This window comes from Glycine soja, chromosome 20 (genome assembly GCF_004193775.1).
Source record: "Glycine soja cultivar W05 chromosome 20, ASM419377v2, whole genome shotgun sequence".
In the NCBI taxonomy this organism is placed as follows: domain Eukaryota; kingdom Viridiplantae; phylum Streptophyta; class Magnoliopsida; order Fabales; family Fabaceae; genus Glycine; species Glycine soja.
Window position 1 is genome coordinate 3,343,866 of NC_041021.1, and position 23,840 is coordinate 3,367,705.

General features: G+C 36.5%; 1 pseudogene; it reads left to right on the forward strand.

Moving 5' to 3' along the window:
- Positions 1 to 7,712: 7,712 nt before the first annotated feature.
- LOC114403585 overlaps positions 7,713 to 23,840 on the forward strand; it is a 141,093-nt pseudogene continuing 124,965 nt past the window's right edge.

Below are 23,840 nucleotides of genomic sequence, written 5' to 3' on the forward strand. Positions count from 1 at the left end.
TCTTAAGTATTCTCACATGTAAAATAAATTATGGGTATGATTCACTGGTCCCTTTTGGGTATTATTAAGGAACTAAAAAAATATATTTATTGTGAAAATGATAAAAAAAACCTAAAAAAAATTGTGAATAACACAATTTTGTACACTTTAATAAAAATATTTTCTTTTAGTTTCTTAATCAGCATTGGTTAACATTCTTATAAATTATATTAAACTCTTAAAAAGTAAAAATCTGTTAAACAATCGAAATCGCATTTTTTTTTTTAAAAGAGCAAGAACGTAGTGCATGTGTTCGCTAATATTTATAAAATCGATAATATAAAAAATAACAAACCTCCATTTTTATGTAATAGAAAATATGTAATAAAGCATATTTATTTTTTATCAATCAATATCCTTAAAGTAATAGTTAGACAAATATAACTATATAAGGGATCAACTTGAGTTGGTTATTGTAAACCAATTGATATATTTGCCAAAGTGGTGGCCCTGAGTGGCCTAAGACTCTATATAGTTTATATAAATATTATTTTTTTATATAATTTTAAAATTATATAAAAATGTTGGTATAAAAATTATTATGAAAAATAAAATAATTTAAAATAGATTTTTTTTAGGAAAACAATATCAGTAATTAGTCAATTAATGATAACGTTTTCATTTATCAACAAAATTTATTCACAATTTTGAGGAAAAAAAATAATTTAGGTATAATGTTGAATGTAAGAGAGAAGAGTATGATATATTATTTTCTTCCATTGCTATAATTATTGTTAATATAATTATGTAAATAAAGTTCATGAATAAAAATTTACAATGGTTATGATTCAAACTTCAACAGTGAATTTGTTGAAATTCTATGAATTAACATTGTTTAATTATTAGATTAAATATATGATTATTAATATCAATTACATAAATAAAATATATAGTATATTAATTGATGAATATTAATTTTGGGCTTATTATGTGAGTACTCCTATGATAGATTGAGCCTCATGCGGTGTTTAAATGATGGGTCACTGCTCTCGTGTTACCTTGACGACAATCCACCTAGCAGGAGCCTTTGATTTAGGTTGTGGAGCATCATCAAGACCTTTTAAAGCACTGTTCCAGATGAGTTACAATTAAAAACTGGTGTTGTTGAGATATTTCAATGCAAATGTATTGAAAAGAACACTAATCTGTTAATAATCCCCTTAAGGTAGTTGTCTGACCTATTATGCAATGATCAAAACCAGACAACTAGGTGTTCCTTGGGCAGGATAACCACCATCTGCTAGTGTTCGCTGCAGTGGAGACAAATATGGGTTAGTATATTAGTAAACATTAATTAAATTTAGTTATTTTGTGTGACTTACCCATTTAGGTAGGCTCCAAGATAGACATCGCGTTTTGAACTTTGCATTCAAGTCTTTATGTAACTTTCAGACTCAAATTGCGATTGCCCAAACCTCTGAATGGATTGTGGCTTGAAGAATCCATAGATATCAGAATTCCCCGCTCGCATACTTGTTTCAGTGAGATGCCTGTTTATGTTAAGTCAAAGTTAAATATTTATGAATTGAAAGCAATAACTTAGGTAATTAAAAGTAATCTAAAATGACTTACAGAATCCACAACTGTGACACTGATATGCTGAGACATTGACCACCGTGGGCGATTTCCGAGAGGTCTTCGTGCTTTATGTATAGCGGGAAGTCTGGATTAAAGACCTCGAACACGGTGGCATCCCATGTAACCTGATAAGGCCTCAATAAAAGTTCTGGGATGGTCAATGTCATCAGATAAAGCGGATCATCAACCTCCGAATCGGGCTTTTGAGGTGGTTTTGCCGGAGACATAGCTGCATGTTCATGAAACAAAGTTAAATGGCCTAATTTGAGGCACGCTGAATGAATTAATTTAAAAAACATATAGTAAGAGTAAAGTACCTGCTGTGATAAAGACTTCACCAGATGTGTCGACCAAGCAAAGAAGGTGTGAATTGCTTGCCCCACTAAGGAAACCTCATCAGTGGGTACAGGAACTGGAGCATTTGCATCTGTAACCTCCTCCACACCTACCTTTACTTGGCCAAGCAACAAAGGAGTGTTATGAACAACAGTGGATCCCTCATAAACTCTCCCTAGGGCAACCAAGCGGGCAGGATCTGCTTCGATGTACAAGCCGCACCTATCTGAGTCACCCGCCTCTGGATCGTTTCCAGAGAGATCAACACAACTCCCTTTTGTGCTTACTCGAGCACCTGAGGGACCAACCAGAGGCTCTGGAGGTAGTGCAAGTCCTTGAGATTGCATCTAGGACTGCATCTGGCTGAACGATGCCATGAGCTGCCTCATCACTTTTTCTGTGATGGACTCCTCTAGCTGGTCCCTGATTTGCTGGGTGAGCTGCTATAATTCCTCAGGAGGCAAGGAGGAAGAGGTGCGGGACGTCCGTGGAGACAAACCAAAGTAGTGCCTGATGGTGACACCGGCTCCAGCAGCACAGACACGTCCAGGGTGCTCTGGACATCCAATAGCAACGGTGAGAACATCCTGACATCCATGGGGGATGAAGGATCCCTGTGTCGCCTGCTCCTCAAAGGAATCCTGCACAGAAAACACACAGTTGTACATGGCATTCACAAAATATTGAAATATAATTCTAATGGTTAGTTGAAAATGACTTATGATCTTCTCAGCAATTTCCTTTGCAGCCTCAATCGTCATCTCCCCTGTTTTCTTCGTGCGGGCCATCTTCCACTTCACGTGGCGTTTGACCAGGGATGTAGGGTCGATGACACCATCAACGCTTCTTGATTGTGCAGCTTCCTCCAGCTTCTTCTTCGTCTTCTCAGCCAGGAGCTTCTGCTCCAAATATTCATAACTCCCAGGAGACAAAACGTGGGGGGCAGTGTTCTGTTTCTGGATGGCCTGTGCCTTTTTGCACACATCCTGCAAAAATAAAACAATAATCTTTCAAATTGGTAGAATGAAGTATAACAAGTTAATGTTTTTTGAAAAACAACTTAAATGGCATGGAACATACCTCCCAAGAAGGGTCTCTGCGAGTCTGGCAAAACTGCGCCCATTTTTCCTTGCTTATGCCGTATTTCTCACAGACAGTGTCATCCACACCGTCGTGATCGGTTGCAAGGGCCCATTTCCTCGTGAGGTCTGATTTAAATTGCCTCCATCTCTCGCCCACAGTCTGAAGTAACTTCCTTTTCGTCCTACTGCCCGAAGCCTCTGGGATTTCAAATTCCGCCTGACAACATCAAATAAGGTTTATTTGTTACAATAATGTATTTTTTGGCTATTAATTAAACAACATCAAATAAGAAAATAAAAATACCTGAATATACTCCCAAATCAAGTCCTTCTGAGCAGTAGGGACCTCCTTCCAATTCTCATACGTGATGTCCACCTTATCACGCGCCACAATCCCCAAATAAGTTCTTAATTTCTTCCTGTGGGGATCGTCAGCCTTGCCAGTAGCAGGATCAATGTGAACCACTGGTCTCTCAGCACCAGCTGGTCTAGCAGAAAAGGATTGTAGATGTGAGGCTTTGCATGTCCACTTCACGGCAGACGGTGAAGCTGATGCATCGGAATGAGGAGGAGGAGGAGGAGGAGGAGAAGGAGGAGGAGGAGGAGGTGAGGCAAGTGGAGAAGCCATGATCCTGTATACATCATGAAAATGTAAATTTCGATTACAGATAAATATCGATATCAACAATTCTTTATCAACAAAATGTGATCAATGTTTATAATTTCACAAACTAATTTTGTATGACTATTCTAGATAAAAAAATCAAATCTCATATATAATAAATCATAGGTTAAATTTCCACTCATGGGGCAAAAGAAAATGGTTTGGTAAGTTCAACACTTGGCTGTTCTTTTCTGTATTGGATTGCTAAATGCATTTGAGTTCTACAAGATATTTATGATTCTTATATAAGTCAGCTGACTAATTAATGTAATCTTTTAAGTTACTTAAAATATTTAAAGAAAAATATTTTAGCAATGAAAAGATTATATGGTTATGTGTCCTTTTGAAACATTGTAAGCTTCACCCACTTCAAATCTTCAAATCAGTTGCACATATCCTATTTAAAGTTTTAAACTCTATCATATGTGTTTCATTACAATTATGAGGCATCTCACTGCTGAATTTGGTTCAGCTTGGTCCTTCTATCCTTGCTGCCAATGGCCTGGATAATGGTAGTTTAGTGCAGTGTCGATTCTCTTCTAGGGTCAATCTCTAGTAGGACTCTAAGGTTTTTATTTTGTTATTTATGACATAAAGCTTGATTGGATTAAGATATTTGAAAACTGGAACTTCAAAAGAGTCAAATTAATCTTAATGATCCCATAGGCCTTAGGAGAAGAACTTGTAGACTTGTCATTCAAATGATTGCATAAAGCTTTTAGTTTGTTTTCCAGTAGTTGATATGTTTTGTTTGACTCTTACATTATTTCAATCTGAGAAAATTTGACACTGGGTTTATGTGTTGCAGACTCATGGGCTTGCAGAATATATAGCTCAAGTGAGATTTACTTTAAAATTAGATACTTTTATATACATTTTTAGACTAAATATGGTGCTTTGCATTCCTTGTATGAATTAGTCCTTCCTTCTACTTCTGATTGGGTGAGCTGCATAATAGATAGGTTCTGAAATGATGTCATTTTTTATGATTTCATCATTAACAATTGTTAAATTTTCCATCACTGGACAATAACAAGAACTAACTCTTCTAAAAAGCTTAATATGTTATGTGTTGGCCCTGGAATGGTTTTTATCTTTGCCAATAACATGTATTTTCCGGATTTCAGGAGGAGATGGATAGAAAAACTGGATATTGGTTTAGAGGCACAGGAAGACCACCCTTATCCTTTTGCAGGAGCTTGAAATGTTAAAGTGCGCCTTGGGGTTGTTTCAGTAGCTGAAAGCTCCATTACTTGGATGGATCTTCTCTGCGGGGGCACAGAACAGCAAAACAATGAGGAGGAATATTTGGCAAGAGTTAATTGGATGCATGGAAACATTCTCACTGCTCAGATTTTGAATCGGCACCACACTAAAATAAAGATCGTTAAGTTTGATATTAGAACAAGCCAAAGGAAAAATATATTGGTGGAAGAAAATAGCAGCTGGATCAATATACATGACTATTTCACACCTCTTGATAAAGGAGTTACCAAATTTTCAGGTGGATTTAGTTGGGCTAGTGAGAAAATAGGATTTAGACATCTTTGCCCGTCTGACTCAAATGGCAAAAATTCTAAATTTAGATAAGGTTTCTCAGATTCTAGATTTCTAGGGTGAAAACTCTGGACCTATGACCTAGAGATTAACTCTAGCAGAGGTTAGGCATGTATTGGGTCTGCTAGTTGATTTTAAACTAGAAGCAATAGCTGCTCTAAAGTTGTAGAAGAATTATATTATCATAAAAGGGTTTATCCTAAACTCACATTCCAAAAGTTAGTGGGAGTGAAATTTCTAGACAATTGAAATGTTGGGTGGTGCAGAGTTGAAGCATTTTAAATTAATCTGTCAACTTTCTTTTCTACCTATACTTATACTTTGAGGAGGGGGGAAATAAACTAATTAATAGACATTTTAAATTATATTTTGTATCTAAACTTGTGAGCATTAATGTCTACAATCATCTTTTTTGCATGTATTTATAGTGTATCGTTGATTTATTGCTTCCTTCTATTCAATACCTTTGGTAATTTTCCTCAAAGAAAAAATCCTCCATGGTCTGGTCTCTGTCTAAGAAGATTCAGGAATCATCTCAACTTTTAATACCAATGAAGACATAAACAAAATGAAAATGAAAAAAGTTCAGGACATGACATATTCTCTACATAGCTAGGCTACATTGCAAGGTGCTGGCTCTTTCCCTGCATCTTCTTCTCTGTGGTCTATTATATGGTTGCACATGGATCAAAATTCAATATGAACCTAAGTACTATTATTTTCACATTTGAAGTCAATCCAATCCTAATAAACGGCTCACAGTCATATAACTAATTCAAACTATTGACTAGGAGTTGTATGGAACACAAGTGGTGCTAAAACTGTGTATACTAATTTTCTACACTTCAAAAATAAACTTAGGTTTTAGTCAAGTAAAAAAAGATTTTTAGCAGTAACAAAAAATGATGATAAAAATAGATTCAAGTTTTCAAATCATTGCATTCCCTGTGAAGATAATTGATACGTCCACTCTTTAATTTCTTCCAGTGAATAATTAGTAAGTCTGGAAGTGACTCCCACAATATTTTAAATTTCATGAAATAAAAATAATCAGTTGGATAAACTTGAGATTTAACCATATAGGCATACTACAAGTATGCTCCCTTCGGAACTGAATAAAAAAAATCTCAAACATCAAAAGGCCAGTAAACTTTTTAGCCTTCTCCCCAGTCATATATTTTAGCTTCATAGTAAAAACTTCAAGGGTATTTTTGGGAGTGAGGTTTTGGACAAAAAGGAAAGGGAGACCAAATTTTTTTACTTCCGAATTAAGAGTTATATACTGTTTATAAAAACAAAGGATTAATATATTACATTTATTTTATACTAATATCTATTCAGATTCAATTTGTGAAACAAAAGACCTATTTTCCGAATCATGAATTGGATCTTATTATGAATCATAACATACATGATCAATAAATAAGAATAACAAAATATATTTTTACATAAAGATATTAGTATTATTAAGTCAAACAAGAGAATAAATCATTACATAAACTGAAACATAAGCTGATATATATCACAAATGAACTTCAAAATAATCATAGATTCAAGTGTCAATCAAAATGACACAAAACAGTGACTAGCTGCACAAAGTTCAAGTCTTCAACCCCTCAAAAGGACACCAATAAGGGGGCAAAATGCAAATTCCTATGCACCAATTCCTATGCTTAGATCCTAATACATAATTTAACTATTTCTCTCATTCATCATTCCCAATATCAACATCACTTAGTTCATTCTCATCCTTTGATACCAAATGCTCTTCCTCTACCTTTGCATCTCCTACAATCTGCTTAATTTCACCCTCATCCTCTGATATCAAATGTTCTTCCCCTATTACGATGTTATGTATTGTGTTTCATATGATGTTCTGTGGTGTCTTTGGCTGAAGTGGAATTTAGATTTTTCAGGAAAAATCTTTACCCCTACACTTCATTTGTTATAGACTTGTTTTCATGGTTTCATCCTAGTGCTTTTCAAATGGTTGCCTTCAGCTTTTTCCTTGTTAGACAAACATAGGAGTGGGAAAGCACTTTTGTATTAAGAATGCTAACAACATATTCTTTGACACACTACAAGAGTAAAATACTAAAAGTTCTTAAATTATAGTTGGTATTAACAGATCCACTTAAAGTGTTACAAGAACACAGTAAGGGTAAGGGAAACTTCACTTAGGAGAAGAAGCACAGAGTTGTCATGATGCTCGAGTTAAATATGAGATACCCTAGCCATGTTTACTTCACTAAATGTGCGATACATGAATGCAATCAAATATTTATACAGGATTAGATGAAACATACCCAGGTAAGGTGGCGAAGGAGAAGAAGCACATAGTTGTCACGATGCTCGAGTGCGACGAACACGATGCTCAAGCTTAGACAAAACGATTCTTAGATGGAGGACAGACAACTTCAAGGTAAATGGACAACAAAGAGAGCAAGAAAGCTTAGATGGAGAAGAAGACAACGAGAAGGAGAAGACAGCGCGAAGGAGACGAAACATACCTAGGTATGGTGGCGAAGGAGAAGAAGCAGAGACTTGTGATGATGCTCGAGTGCGACGAACACGATGCTCAGATGCAGAACAGAGACCTTCAAGGTAGACGGAGATTAGAAGAAGAAGAAGAGAGCATGAAAGCTTAGATGGAGAAGAAGACAGCGCGAGCTTCATAGGGCTCACGATATTTTTTAAAATATAAGTTCAACATCGGTTTTTTTTTTAAAAAACCGATGTTAACAACATGATGTTAAGGTTAACATCGGTTTTCTGAAAAAAAAAACCGATGTTAACTTATCAAATGTTAACATCGGTTTTCTCAAAACCCGATGTTAATAAACTTATGTTAACATCGGTTATTTGGAAACCGATGTTAACTAATCAATGTTAACATCAGTTTTTCCAATAACCGATGTTAATGCACTTCGTTAACATTGGTTTTTCACAAAATCGATGTTAACGGATACACGATATTTACAATTATGCCACTGCACTTACGTTAACATCGGTTTTTTTAACAACCGATGTTAAGCCACCGATGTTAAATCCGCTTTTTGTAGTAGTGCCAATTTCATTCAAAGGAAAGTTCACAGGTAATGAAATCCTCAGACATGTTGATAACTTTTTAATCATTTAGAGTTTTGCCTCTGGATATGAGGAAGTGGTATTGAAAATGGTCAAGGCGCCTAAAACTCTTGCATTCTGCATAATATGTCTTGCAAATTGAAGCTCACTTTCTTGTCCTTCATAATTTCAGACACAACATGTTTTAAGTTTTGATGAAAGGCCTTTGGGAACAAATCATGTATATACCCAATTTTCATCCAGACTTGTTTTGGTGAAACCATTTTTCTGTCAAATCAATAATAAAGATAACATAAAAGATTAAAAAAATCAACAAAAGATAGAAATCATCCTCAAACTCAACAAATATTGTCAATTACAAGAATATGAAGATTGGGGCATTGATGAAGCAATTTAATTAATAGTTCAAAGAAACTCCACATGATAAAACCATGTCAAAGGAATATATATAAACGAATATATATATATATATAAACGAATCAGAAATATCTGCTCTGACCAATTTTGGTAACCTTTTTAACTGCTCATCACTGGAAAAGTTAGTAACATGCAAAGATCTTATGAGCATAGTCCTCAAGACGGGGACATGCAGACAGAACAACAATGCATGCCATTTAATTAAATAGAGATTACAAAATTATGTATAACAAATTTTATAACAGATTTAAACCATCAAAGCTTTAGCATATAACACACGTTATATATGCATTTTTTTCCAACATCATGGGACTATTTAACACTCATTTGAAAGTCATTATGAAAATATCAGTAAACCACTCAACAACAAATTCACCTGGTAAAAGGGCTTCTAATTCAAGCTAAGGCTGTAGATATAGCCTAAAAGTAGAATTAGTTACGAAAGGATCGACAATAAATTTGGCTTTGATTAACCAATCCAACAACAATAAATTTGTGTTGTTCATCAATCAAAGAATCAAAATCCCTAAAACATAATCCACACTATGTCGACAGAGTGAGAAATCGAATAAAAAGAAGGTTGTTAATCTAGTTGTTGGATAGGTAGAGAAACCCCCCAAGAAAAGAAAGCAGTGCTAAAATAATTTCGACAATCAAAATTAAGCGCCTTGCACCTAAAAACTGAATCACCTAACTCAACATGAATCTATTGATAAGTAAGGCGTGAACATCAACAATTCAGATCAACATTGATTTATTAATATTTTCTATAAAGAAACCTATTTGGATCATTAAATTACAAGTCATAAAAGGGAGTCAAAGATCGTATGAATAAATAAAAAAAAAAAGAGGGATTGGTTATATATAGTACCTTGAGGTACTTGAGCTTAATGCTTCCATAAACAAGGCCAAAAGAGAAAGAAGAAACTTGAGCGACCTGTGAATGATTGGTGTGAGAACCTCGACAAACAAAGAAAGAAACAAATGCTAAGACGTCTTTCTCTCTCTATTACCCAGATTTTCAATTTTTGGTTTAAATGAGATAGGTGTCACAATGCACAATGTTGATTACTTTAATAAAGTGAGAACCAAATGCGTTAAACCCTAACTCGATGAGATTAGAAACACTTATTAAAGAAAAGGAAGAGAGAGAGAGAGATAAAGAACTTGGATCTTGGCCTTGCCGTTGTTGATGGTGTTGTTTCTCTCCACCTCAAAGTGGAGAAAGAGATCATGAAGAAGATGAAGGTGCAATGCTTCTGTCGCAACATGCTCATTGTCATGTGCTTTAGTCATCCATCACACACGAGGTGAAAGATTAAGGTGAAGATGAAGGTTAAGGAGGATGAGTTAAAGGTAATCATACGGAGGTGGAAGATGGAGAAACCCTAGCATAGAAACATGAGATGTTGGGACAGAGAGTGAGAGGGAGAGTGAGAATAGAGAGAGGCATGAGAAAGTAGAGGGAGATTTTAAAAACAATTGAAAATCTTCTAAGATGGATTTTTTGGTAAAACAGTCTTAGAATGACATCCTTCTAGGATGGTTTTCACAAAACCATCTTAGAATGATTGTATTTATTTACAAAAATGTCACCGCATTTCTTTCTAAGATGGTTATTTATCAACCGACTTAAAATCAGCATCGTAAAAGCTATTTTTTTCTTGTAGTGAACCACTGGATTTCAACAACTTGCTAGTACTCCCACTGGACTTCAAACCTAGCCCAAACTAGACCAACAACACCACTGGATTTCAACAATGCTAGTCACTATTGCACTTTCAACAACAAAAAGGGTTTCTGTGTTTTCAGATTGCACAAACACAAATTTTCACCTCATAGAGGATTTACACTTAGGAAAATATAGTTTCTTACTTTTATCTTAGATCTATTACAAATTACAAGTTCAATACATAAGTTGGTCATTCTCAACAGAGAGGGTTATAATAGAAAATGTAGATTTCTGACACAAAGACCAAGCTCAAGTTTCTTTAAATGGAATGCTTCAACTTATCTTCAAGATATTCTTTAATATCCTCTTAAAGTCCCACATAAGACTGTTGAAGTGGAGCCCACTCAACTGATAAGCTTCTGGAGCATGTAGACAGACTTGACAGTTGCCAAGACATAACATTTTTAGAGTTATTATGAGATTCCCATCCTAAGGAATCTTTCTAATAAGCATTTTGAGATATCATTATGTCATACCTTAATTTCGTCCGGGGACTATTGCTTGATGGCATGCAACCTTTGATTGACCGCTTCGAAGTACTTGGCACCCTTTGTTGCACAATATGTGAAGTCCCGAGACGCGCCGGAAATCAAAAGGAAGCGTGGTTATGCGATCCGTGAAATTCCGTAACGCGCCGGAAATCAAAAGGAAGTGTGGTTACGCAATCCGTGAAATTCCGTAATGCGATGGAAACCAAAAAAAGTATTGTCACGCAATCCGTGAGTTTCTATAACTTCTTCGAAAACTAAAAAAGAGTAAATACATGATCCGTAAGGTTCCATAACCTTATGGAAAAAAATATGTATCGTTACGAGATTCGTAAAGTTTCATAACGTTACGAAAAAAGAATCACCAAAAACAGCAAAGGGGGTGTATTTAGTAAAATGGAGGGTGCAAATAGTAATTTTCGAATCTGGGCCCTTCTAGAGGTTTCTGGGTAATTTCTTGCTTAAGGTGGAAGCAACCTAGCTCGCCTGGGCGAGCTAAGTGGCAACCACCTCCCTCGTTTTGTTAAAAAATTGGCTTCCGGGGCTTCCCAGACACCCGTAATGCTTCCATAAAATTCCCATAACCCTAAATAAGCATATTTCACTTAATATGGGTGAGAAGGAAGGGAAAAAAAGAAGAAAATCAAGTCCTATAGGCTTCCGTAAGGCTTCTGTAACTTTTCCGTAAATCACGAAAGAAGGGGGGGTGAACTTATAAAAAATGGGGGGATGCAAATAGCAATTTTGAAATTTTGAAATTGGGCCTTCCAGAGTTATTTCGAAGCTGGAGGCGAGCTGGGCGGCAACCTGCTCCCCCTTTTTTCCTATAAATAGGCTGAAGGGGGCTGTTCTAAGGGTCTCGGATCCCCCTAGTGATGTATTTCAGCTGTTTTGGGTGAAAAAAATCGTTTCCGTGAAGAAAATCCAAGCCGAGGTGCTTCCATAACACTTCCGAGATGTTTCCGTAAGCAAATCCGTGAAGGTTTTCCTTTGTTATTCACCGTTTTTTATCCATTCTTCGTTCTTCAACGGGTAAGTTTCTAAATCTGAGACTTTTAATTCATTTCTTGTTTCTTGGCTTTCATTTTTATTTCGTTCAATTTCGGTTTCTTTTCTTCCGTTTTTGACGAGCTTTAACTGATCGTTTAAGCTGTTTTCTCGCCTAATCAAAAAATAAAATAAATTTCCACCGATCATTTGAATTGTAATATCCGTTAATTTTTGTTAAAATGAATTCTGACTGTTCGGTTGTGCCGTAACCACGTTGGAAATAAAAAAAGAGGTAAAATAATAATATAATAATCAAAAAATACCTTTAAGTAAAATGAAGTGAAAAAATCAATCGGACGTTTTCTCTTTGGGATTTCTCATTCTTAATTGAATTGACTAATAACTAAAGTGAAACTAAGGCTAAAATCAACTCGCCTATTCAAGCTCGTCCACAAAAAAGTCACTAAAAAGGATTTGAAAGTTTATTATCTCTGTTTTCCTTACCGAGTAAATGGATCATTTTTAAGGTCCAACGCCTTAAAATGATCACCTTTCAAGTAAAAAGAATCGCTTGATTCACTCTTAAGAAAGAACTACGTAGGTCTGTTTTCCTCTTCGATGGAGGGTACGTAGGAGCAAGAGCCCCGCTTTTGTTGACCTCAAAAATAAAAAAGGAAATAAAAGTTAAGATAACACAATTTCACAATTCTAAAAAATAGGCTGTTGTCCTTAGAGACAAACGTGAGAGGTGCTAATACCTTCCTCAAACGTAAATACAACTCCCGAACTTAGAATTTTCATTTTGACCGGTTTCCTTCAGTTTTTCCGACGTTTTCCACAAATAAACATTGGTGGCGACTCCGCGCATCTTTCCTCCTTTGGAAAGCGCACCCGTGAGCCTCGCCTTGCTCGCCCGCAAAAGGGGCATGTTGCGACAGTTGGCGACTCCACTGGGGACTGTTTTTTGTGAGTTAGGCCTATTTTAAGGAATTGTGGAATTGTGAAACTTTGTGTGTGCATTTGTTGAATTGTGTAAAATGTAATAACTGCTGTCTTTTCACATTTTTACACTACATTCTAAGCACCCACGGGTTTGAGTAAAAAAAGGGGCCATATACCCGGGTTCATGGGAATCTAAGGAGTGGAGGTGAATCTATGATCATGCTAGGTCTCTGACTTGCTTGATAATAGTGCAACCTCGTCTAGAGCTTTCTCTCTTTATAATATGTTGTCGCTGGTATTCCATACCGCCACAATATTATTATCTTGAGTGATGATACCTCTAGAAAACAGCCGTGTGAGCTATGAATCGTTGGGAGTAGTTATTAGAGACCCCTAGATATTATCCTATAAGTCCCTAAAATAGGGGCATGAAGCGAACACGCTGTGTGCCTTTTAAACATTGTCATGCATATAACCTAAATGTCATGTACGCCTTTGTTGTTTGTAATTATTTGTGGATATTGTCATACTCTATGCATCCCCGTGTTATGCTTTTGCGCGTCTACATCATGTCGTCACGCACGCGTTGTATGTTGGTCTCGTCTTTTGTCATGGGAAGCCGGAAGATCCATATCACCTTCTTAACTACACACATGGGGCACTGCACCCCCAAGTGTGCAAATAAGAAGAGATAATTTTTTGGGGCTCTCGTGTCCGTAAATGCATTCATATCATGCATCGCATAAACATCTCTTCAGCATCATAATGAACATATCGTTCCTGCATTTGTCCGTTATCACATTCCAACCTCACATTTTGCATGGGTCATTGCATCATCATGCATATGTGTTCAACAAACTTTTTGATCTACAAATTGCATACCAATTGTTTTCATGTTTGCTTATGCGTGACCTTTGCGTTTTCCTCTGCAAGACAAAAACAAAAAAGAAAGCGCGAAAATTCACGCTGCATTCTTAGTTGCATATATTCGGTACCATAAGCCAACCATATTGGGATCATAAACCCATTTCACTTAAAAACAAAATGATTGAACATGGTACCTAATGCATGGTTAACTAAGAAAGGATGTTTCTTTGGACATCTCAATCTCATAATTACATTTCCCATGCATAGCATGCGTATTCTCGAGTCTTTCATCCCAATGAAATGTTGATGAAGTATTGACAATCAAAATTGCCATTCCCTGGGTTATGGGGTTGAACCAAGCTCGTGCTTTTACGAAAAGGTTCATTGAGTCAAGTTGAAGTATGGAAGTAACCATCTTACGAAAAGCTCGTGTTACATCGCTGCTTCGTCTACTGCCAAACACATTTAGGGCTGTCGATGTCCCTGTTACTTCCAGTTTCACCTTGACGAAGATGTCATGGACCATGTTGAAAATCTAAATTGATTCAACCCCATATCCTGTGTAAAAATTCATAATACTTCAACTGTGCATCATTCGCATACATCCATGTTTTTCATTGGTTGCATTGTTCATTGCATTCTTTCCTTAAAAAAAAAAAAGAGAACTTAATCATTGTTATAAAAAAGAAAAGAACCCACTTTACGACACCCTTACCGAACCTGTGCTAGAGCTAGAGTAATGGGTAAAGCAGAGGAGGTGCAAGAGAAGGTGAAGGCCGACATGGAGGCCATGAAAGAGAAAATGGCCACAATGATGGAGGCCATGATGAGCATGAAGAAGATAATGGAAGCCAATGCGGTTACAATTGCCGCTACCAGCACTGTTGCTAAGGTGAACCCGATGCCCCCATCTGGCCTCAACCAAATGAATCATCCAACCTTAGATATGGTAGGCAAAGATTTGGGAAGTAGGGACGACCTCCATGATGTGCAAAATCAAAACAAGCACGCCTTCCCGCCATATGGCCTGCCTCCCAACTATACACCACCCAATGTGGCGTACACTCTCAATGAGGATGTCAATAACTCCACTCCTATACCCATTGAGAGCCAACAACCCCAAACTAATCATGCACATGTCTCTTAAATCGTGGGGGAGACACATGAAATTCCCCACCACAATCTAGCTGACCTCGAGCCTTGCCTCGGATATGCCATTGAAGAGCAAGCAATTGGTGGTATACCCCTGCACAACACTTTGGAGGGTCCTCAGTATCACCCACAACTACACCTCTTGCATTTCACAACAAGTTAAAAACCCTCATGCTATGGCAGTAATGGAAAAGTTGGATCATCTAGAGGAAAGGCTCAAGGCCATTGAAGGAGGTGAAGATTATGCCTTTGCTAACCTAAAAGAGTTGTTCCTAGAACCCAATATCATCACCCCTCCCAAGTTCAAGGTGCTGGACTTTGACAAGTACAAGGGGACTACTTGCCCCAAGAACCATCTAAAGATGTATTATCAGAAGATGGGGGCACACGCAAAAGATGAGGAATTGCTGATACATTCCTTCCAAGAAAATCTTACTGGGGTAGCTGTTACCTGGTACAGTAACCTGGAACCTTCTCGAGTCCACTCTTGGAAGGACCTAATGGTTGCCTTCGTTAGGCAGTATCAGTACAATTTTGATATGGTTCCGGATAGGATGCAACAACAGAACATGTGCAAAAAGGGGCACAAATCTTTCAAAGAATACGCCCAAAGGTGGAGAGACCTGGCAGCTCAAGTGGCACCTCAATGACGGAGAAAAAAATGATAACAATGATAGTAGACACATTACCAGTATTCTACTATGAAAAGATGGTGGACTACACACCTTCAAGCTTCGATGATATGGTCTTCACCGACGAAAGGATCAAAGTGGGTCTAAAAAGAGGCAAATCTGATCATCATGCTTTGATAAATGCAAAAAAAAAAAAAAACTAGGGCAAATGAAGAGGGTGAGAATGAGGGAGAAGCCCATGCTGTGACTGCCATTCCTATACAGCCAAGTTTCCCACCAACCCAACAATGTCATTACTCAGCCAATAACAAACCTTCTCCTTACCCACCGCCCAGTTATCCACAAAGGCAATCCCTAAATCAACCACAAAGTTTGTCTACCGCACTTCCAATGACGAACACCACCTTTAGCACAAACCAAAAACACCAACCAAGAAATGAATTTTGCAGTGAGAAAGCCTGTAGAATTCACCCCAATTCCAGTGTCCTATGCTGACTTGCTCCCATATCTACTTGATAATTCAATGGTAGCCATAACCCTAGCCAAGGTTCATCAACCTCCATTTCTCCGAGAATACGACTCGAACGCAACGTGTGCTTGTCACGGAGAAGCCTCGGGGCGTTCCATTGAGCAATGTAGGGCTCTGAAGTGTAAGGGGCAAGGTCTAATTGATGCGGGCTGGCTGAAATTTGAGGAGAATCGCGTGTAAATCCTGACATTGACAAGAGATGCCACACATGGGGAAATCTTGAAAGCTGTTGTTAGATGTCTCTAATGACTCATCAGGATTTTCAAGTTTGTACCATTATTGTAAACCACAGTTACAATGTTAAATGAAATGGATAAAGTTGATATCTTTGTCCCTCATCCTCTCACAAACGCATCTTTGCTTATTCAACTTTCACCAGAATGTGGATGCAAGCCATTGGTCTATTTGCTCAAGCGACATGTCCTCCTGAGTTTGGACTTCCAAGACCGTTCAATCAGAGATTACTCGTCTTGCACGTTGGTGGGGGTGCCGTAAAACAAAGAGTAAAGTTCCAAACAAATAAGTTTCAAAATAAAAAAAATGGTTCAAAAAGAAAAAGAAAAAAAAGAGCATTTGATTGACTGTGTTTTCAAGACGTTCATGTGACCTCATTTTATCATTCCGGAAAGTTTGTCTTTTTAGAGAGAAGTGAGTTATCAAGAATAAGATGTTGGACAAATGGCCTCAGTTACCTTAAGAAAAAGGGGGGTTGAATTAAGATACGAAGACTATTCCCCAATTAAACTTTCACTCTCTCTTTTCGGATTAACAATGCACCCTTAACATGAATTACTCAAAAGACAATTCAAAATAAACTTCTTTAAAGCAAAAGATAAATAACAATAAATAAAAGAAGTTTAAGGGAAGAGAGGCATGCAAACTTTATTTATATTGGTTTGGCCACTTCCCGTGCCTACGTCCAGTCCTCAAGCAACCCACTTAAGATTTTCCACTCTCTTTGTAAAACTCCTTTTACAAAGTCTGAACCACACAGGGACAACCCTTCCCTTGTGTTCAAGAATCCTCTACAACAAAGAGACACACACTCTCTTAATCCCTTTTCAGAAATAAGAAGAAGAGAAGAAGAAATCTCTCTTAAAAGAGATAGATTGTACAATGAAGATCAATCAAAATTCCTTAAGAAAGAATCGCTTGACAATTAAGATTAATCAGTACTTAAAATGGTGCAAAAAGGGTTAAGAAATAGGAGAAAATAATGGCACATCACCGATCAAGACATAATAACACATCAATTTCATAATAAACAATTAGCAAGCATTATGCAACATTTATGCTAAGACTCAAGCCTATATGCAATGTGGTACCATGTCAGTGAAAAACCACCCTGGGGCGCTTAGGAGTACATAACAAGACACACCACAAAATGGGTATGTCAGGTCACTCTCACTAAGTAAAATCATAGGGAGACAAGTTAGGGTCATGCTATTTTGCGAGAATGCTCTAACCATGTGGGATTGGCAGAGACTTAAAGGAACACTCAAATCGAGTGTATTTACTCCCAAGGCCTACACCTTGAAGAGTCTGCCAGAGCCTCTCCCTCCTGATTCATGTCTAACCCCTAAAACAATTTTTACATACAGACACTGCTAATGAATTATACAATACCCATGACCTCAAACTCGTTTTTTAAACACGTTCAACACATTGCGCTACAATTTAACATCGGTTCCTAAATAGGAAACCTACACTTTCCCTTTAACACTGCCCATCAACACTTTTCTCAAGATAACACTAGTCGAGTTATTGTATAATTCACAGCTCACAACACAAGTAATGTCACATCAAGTGTTAACCACATACTTATTCACAACTAAAACTCATGTTCACAATTTCGCATCTCATAATGTCACAATCCACCATCACATGTTTACATGTATCTCACAAATTAACACATGTTCAACTTTGTACTTATACTCAATCTCAATAACAATATTATAATCTCAAAGCAACATGTTATTCCACAATTCATCACATATTCAATTTATAGACACTGCTCATGAATTATACAATACCCACGACCTCACACTTGTGTTCCAAACACATTTGACACATTGCACTACAATTTAACACTGGTTCCAAAATAGGAAACCTATATTTTCCCTTTAACACAACACATCAACATTTTTCTCAAGATAAACACTGGTCGGGTTATTGTATAATTCACAGTTCACATCACAAGTAATGTCACATCAGGTATTAACCACAAACTTACTCACAACTAAAACTCATGTTCACAATTTCACATCTCATTATGTCACAATCAACCATCTCATGTTTACATGTATCTTGCAAATTGAAACATTCAACTTTGCATTACTCAATCAACAATATTATAATCTCATTATAATAATTTATCACGTCTGATAACTCATATACACATCACACAGTAATAATATTTGCATGACACAATATATATATATATATATAGTAAATCAACTACATTATTTTTAATCCACAGAGTTTATACTACAATTAACTTAAGATTACGTCAAAAGAAATTACTACTAGGCATTAACCTTACAACTTTCTTTAATTTATTATTTTAGTATTACAATACACACACACACACACACATAACATGTTGATCATCATCATGGGAAAATATAGAACAAGATAATAATTTGTATAAAATAATTCATTAAAAGAATATTATTTAAAATATAATTCACGTTAATAAAAAGAACTCAATTTTTTTAGGGTTCACACTCAGCACAAGAACATATCAATTTTACAACAATTTCTCATTGGGACATCAATTGGTTCGTCAAACATATATAATTCATAGTTATAATTGTAAGAATAGAATCAAAATTTGCAGAAACACCCCAAACACTCATTCCAATTGATACTCTAAGGATCCCTACACATGTTCTCTCTACTCCCCAATTGTGAATAACTCATCCCTTACCTCTAAGCGTGCTCACACGTGTATTATGACAGCAATAGCGGCATCTCTAGTGGTTTCCTGCAATTCCTCAAGTTTTTCCTTTGACTGTTCTGATAGGGTTTCCAAACGTTTAGAGAGGAGGAGAAAGGATTGAAGCTAGCCTCCATTCCACTGTCTACATGGGATAAGTATTTCTCCCTCCAAAGAAGTTATTTTGCAAATCCCAACGATGAAGATGGGCGGAAGTGAATCTCGAGCAAAATATCAAAATTTCATGACAATCCAACAGTTAATGAGTCTGGGATCATAGTTTTAGTAAGACGGTTTTGGGTTTCTGCGAGAAAAGAAAAGCTACGATGCAAAGTGTATTTCTCTTAGCTCCATCATGCTTTCGTAATTTCTAACGATGAGAATTTTCAAAATGAGTTTCAAACCTGGTGCTAAAATTTCACAATGATCTAATGGTGAATCAGTCTGAGATCTTTGTGTTTTCTAAGACATTTTTGGTGGTATGCGGGAAAAAGAGAGGATTTTGGAAGGAGGAAAAGGAAAATGAAATTGAGAGGAAGAAGAGGCATAGCTAATATCGTAAGTCTGAAAATTGACCAAGGATGCCTCTATTTATAATTAGGGTTCTCACAACCTATTATTCATTCTATTTTTTGTTTGTTTATTATTCTATAAACAAATATTCTATTTTATTTTCTATCAAATGAATCTATCAAATATCTTTCCCTTTTTTTTTCTCCTTCAGACCATTATTTTAATAATGTTATTTCCATTTATTTATTTAATTATAAAAAATTCATCATTTTTTTCTTCTAAAACTCCATTTATTTATAAATAAAAAATCCTTTTTAATTTATTAACGAAAAATGGGATGTTACAGTTTTGGCTCGAAATTTGTTCTATAATTGGTGCCTATTTTATACAAATTTTAGTTTTGAAATTTCAATTGAAAACTAGTCTGAAAACAAGTGCCAAAACTAGAGGTTTCTTGAGTTTTATTTTTTTTTTTGTTTTTTTCAATCTACTTTAGAGCCATTCTAGGTTTCTCTTTGAGTCCTAGTTTGCTTTTGTGTGCTTTTCATTGCTTTAATTGTTGAATAATCCTTGAAAATTTATCTTGTTAAAACTCTATTGGTTTAGCTTTCATTTCATTTTTTTCTGTCTTTGGTTATCGTTTGTCATTTTGTTTCCTTGTTTGTAAGTTGCCATATAGGGAATTGGAAAGGAGGATTGGTGTCATCCCTTAAAGAATTTGAGTCAAGAACCAAGGGGCCAATCACCTTAAGAGCTATTGGACTAAGAAGCACTCCAAATTGAGGGAATCACCAAAGAGAGAACAACCACCAAAATTAAGGACCGTTTTGTAATTTTGTAATTGGCAATTTACTTACCTTGGTTGCTTTCAAGTTTTGTAACAAAAAGGTCTTTCATTGGAAGTGTGTTGGGAGCCTCCAATAGGTTACCAAACTTCCATTTGTGTGTAATAATTTTAGGCAATTTTCCCTTAGGATAGTGAGTGTTTTGTTGGGAACCTTAAATGTGGTCATCCAAACAATCCTAAGATCCGCCTAGTTTACATTTCTTACACTTTAATTTCTTGCTTACTTTCATAGCTTATTTTCTTTACTAGTCACGCCTAGTTTATCTTGTAATTACATAATACTTTATTCTTGCTTATCACACTTATCTTGAGTTCTTTTGAACCCTAGCTTTTTTACCTTTTACAAACCCCCAACAAGAAAGAACCACAACTTAGGAACCAACATGAGTCATCATTCCTCTAGTGTTAATGGTGAGGGTACTAGTCATAAGGATCCTCTATCTAGAATCTTAGATGAGTTGAGTTCCTTCAAGTTATGGAAAGAAAAACTAGAAAGAAAAGAAAAAGGAAAAGAGAGGGTAGAAATAAATCAAGATGAGAGAGAACAAATAAAAGAGGAAGAAAGAAGAAAAATAATGAAAGAAATGAAAAGAGAAAAAGATGCCTCCTATAGTAGTCATGACTCTTGCAAGAGTTTAAGTGAAAAACTTAGTGACTATTATAGAGGGCGCCATAGTTCACATACTAAACATCATTCCCAAATAAGAGAAAATGATAGAAGGCCTCAAGAGGTTAACATTAGCCTCCCATATTTCCATGGAAAAGATAATGTTGAGGCCTACTTAGATTGGGAAATGAAGGTTGAACAACTCTTTGCTAGCCATCATATTAGCAAAGAGAGAAAAGTTCCATTGGCTACCCTTAGCTTTCAAGGGTATGCTCTCTATTGGTGGACTTCTCTTATTAGGGAACAAAGGATTCATGGGGATCCTCCAGTAGAGTATAGGAATGATCTTAAGAGTGCCCTTAGGAAGAGGCACATTCCCTCCTACTATGAAAGGGAGCTTATGGACAAACTCCAAAGGCTTAGACAAGGGAGTATGAGTGTTGAAGAATATAGACAACAAATGGAACTACTCCTTTTAAGATATGGACTTAGGGAGGAGGAAAGAACAATCATAGCTAGGTTCCTTAGTGGGCTTAATATGGAAGTGAAGGACAAGGTTGAACTCCTTTCATATAGCAACCTAAATGAGCTAGTCCAACTTTATATAAGAGTGGAACAACAACTTAAAAGAAAGCCTTCTTCAAAATCTTATGGCTTTCACTCTTATCTAAGGAAGGACCAAACCCAAGGAATTTTGGGGGCTACACCTTCAAAACCCAAGGAAGATAAGGGTAAGACTATAGAGAAATCCACCCCTAAGACTAGTTCCCAAGAAAGGACTGGCAACATTAAATGCTTCAAATGTCTTGGGAGAGGTCACATTCACTCTCAATGCCCACCACAAAGAATATCATGATTATAAGGGGTCAAGACATTTATAGTTGTCAAGAGGAGACTACTTCTTCCCCTTCCTCTACTGGAAGTAAAGATGAAGTAAGGGGTGAAGAGTCTAGTGAGGAAGTCTACCCCCATGAAGAAGGTCAACTCCTAATGATTAAAAGGCTCCTTGGAGGTCAATCTTGTGATCTATCTCAATCCCAAAGAGAGAAAATTTTTCATACAAGATGCAAAGTTTTAGATAAAACTTTTTCTCTCATTATGGATAATAGATCTTGTTGCAATTGTTGTAGCACAAGATTATTTTTCAAGTTGAACCTCACTATTATTCCCCACCCAAAACCTTATAAACTTCAATGGCTCAATGAGCAAGGGGAAATGATAGTTAACCAACAAGTGAAGTTAATTATGATAGAGTTCCCATGGAGGCAGGACATATTCTTTTAGGAAGGCCATGTCAATTTGATAGGAAGATCATTTACAATGGCCTAACTAATGAGATTATCCCAACCCATCTTGGCACTAAATTTGTGTTGCATCCTCAAACACCTTTGCAGGTGGTCAAAGATCAACTAACTATGAAAGATAAGAAGGGCAAAGAAGAAAAACTAGAAAAACAAAAGAAAAAAGAAGGATAGTAAGGCCTTGTCTTCAAAGGCCAAGGGGAAGAAAAAAGAGGAAAATGATTCCTCCAAGAAGATTGTCAAGAAGGAAAATCATTTTGAAACAAAAGGTGATATCAAAAGAGCACTCCTTCTTAAACAATGTTTCTACCTTCTCCTATCAAGGGAAACATCCCTTAGCAATGCCATACCTCTTGAGCTTGAGGTTATTCCTCAAGTAAAGGAGTTGCTAGATGAGGGTTTGGTTCGTAAGAGCTTAACTCCTTGTGATTTGTTGGTGCCCAAAATAGGAATTCTGAGGCACCGAATCCCTATGATAGGTGGTATGATGAATGTGTTAAGTGGTGCAACCCACTTTTGTTAAATCACTCATGCATCCAACATCTTCATGATTCACATACATAGGGACTCATTAGGTAGGTTTGTTCTTATTTTTAGTTTCAATACAAACTTAGGTGCTCATATGGGACACCGTAGGTTTGTTGTACTTTTTGGTAGGAATAATCAACATGAAAATAAATAAAAAGGTATGTTTTATTGCATTAATTTCCTTAATTTTTTTAAATAAAGATCAAGGGGTTGTCACGGACCCTAAGAGAATAAAGGTCATTCCTGAGTGGCCTACTCCACCAAGTATAAGGAAAATTTGGGGCTTCCATGACTTAACAAACTTTTACAAAAGGTTAGTCCCATATTTTTCTATACTTGTAGCACCACTCATTGAATTGGTGAGGAACCATGTTCCCTCATGGGAAGATGCCCAAGAAAGAGGTTTTCAAACCTTACCCTACTCCAACATACCAAACACCACTAATATACATGTTTTTATTCTTTTTACAGGTGTTGAGGGAAGAAGCCCAGAGCTTGAAGAACCTATGGATTTAAGGTCAAATCTTTTTCAAGGGGGAGGGAATGATGTAATCCTACCCCCCAAGGGCATTGGATAGCAAACTCCAAGAAGATCGGGCCAGAGATGCAAGAGAAGATCCTAGGGTTCTCATGAGCCTTAGGGTAGATTTTGGGTCCATGGGCTAAGTATGAGCCCACTTATCTTTGTAAATATTAGATTAAGATTTCATTATTTTTGGGCCTTGTATTTAGGGCTCCATATTATAGGTAGGATACCCTAGAAATGTAGGATTTTTTTGCCCTTATATTTTAGGGCACCTAGACTAGTTTTTGTATTAAGGGTAGTTTTATAATTTCACATGCATTAAGTGAGTATTCGATGCTTTGCATTAGAGGGGGAGGTGAGCATTTCAGAGAAATAACATACGAAGAAGTCGAAGAGAAGAAGGTCATAATGATAAGAAAAAAGGTTTTTCTTAGCTTGAACTTCTTCTGCTGGGCAAGTTGTGATGCAACACTATGATCAAAGTAGTA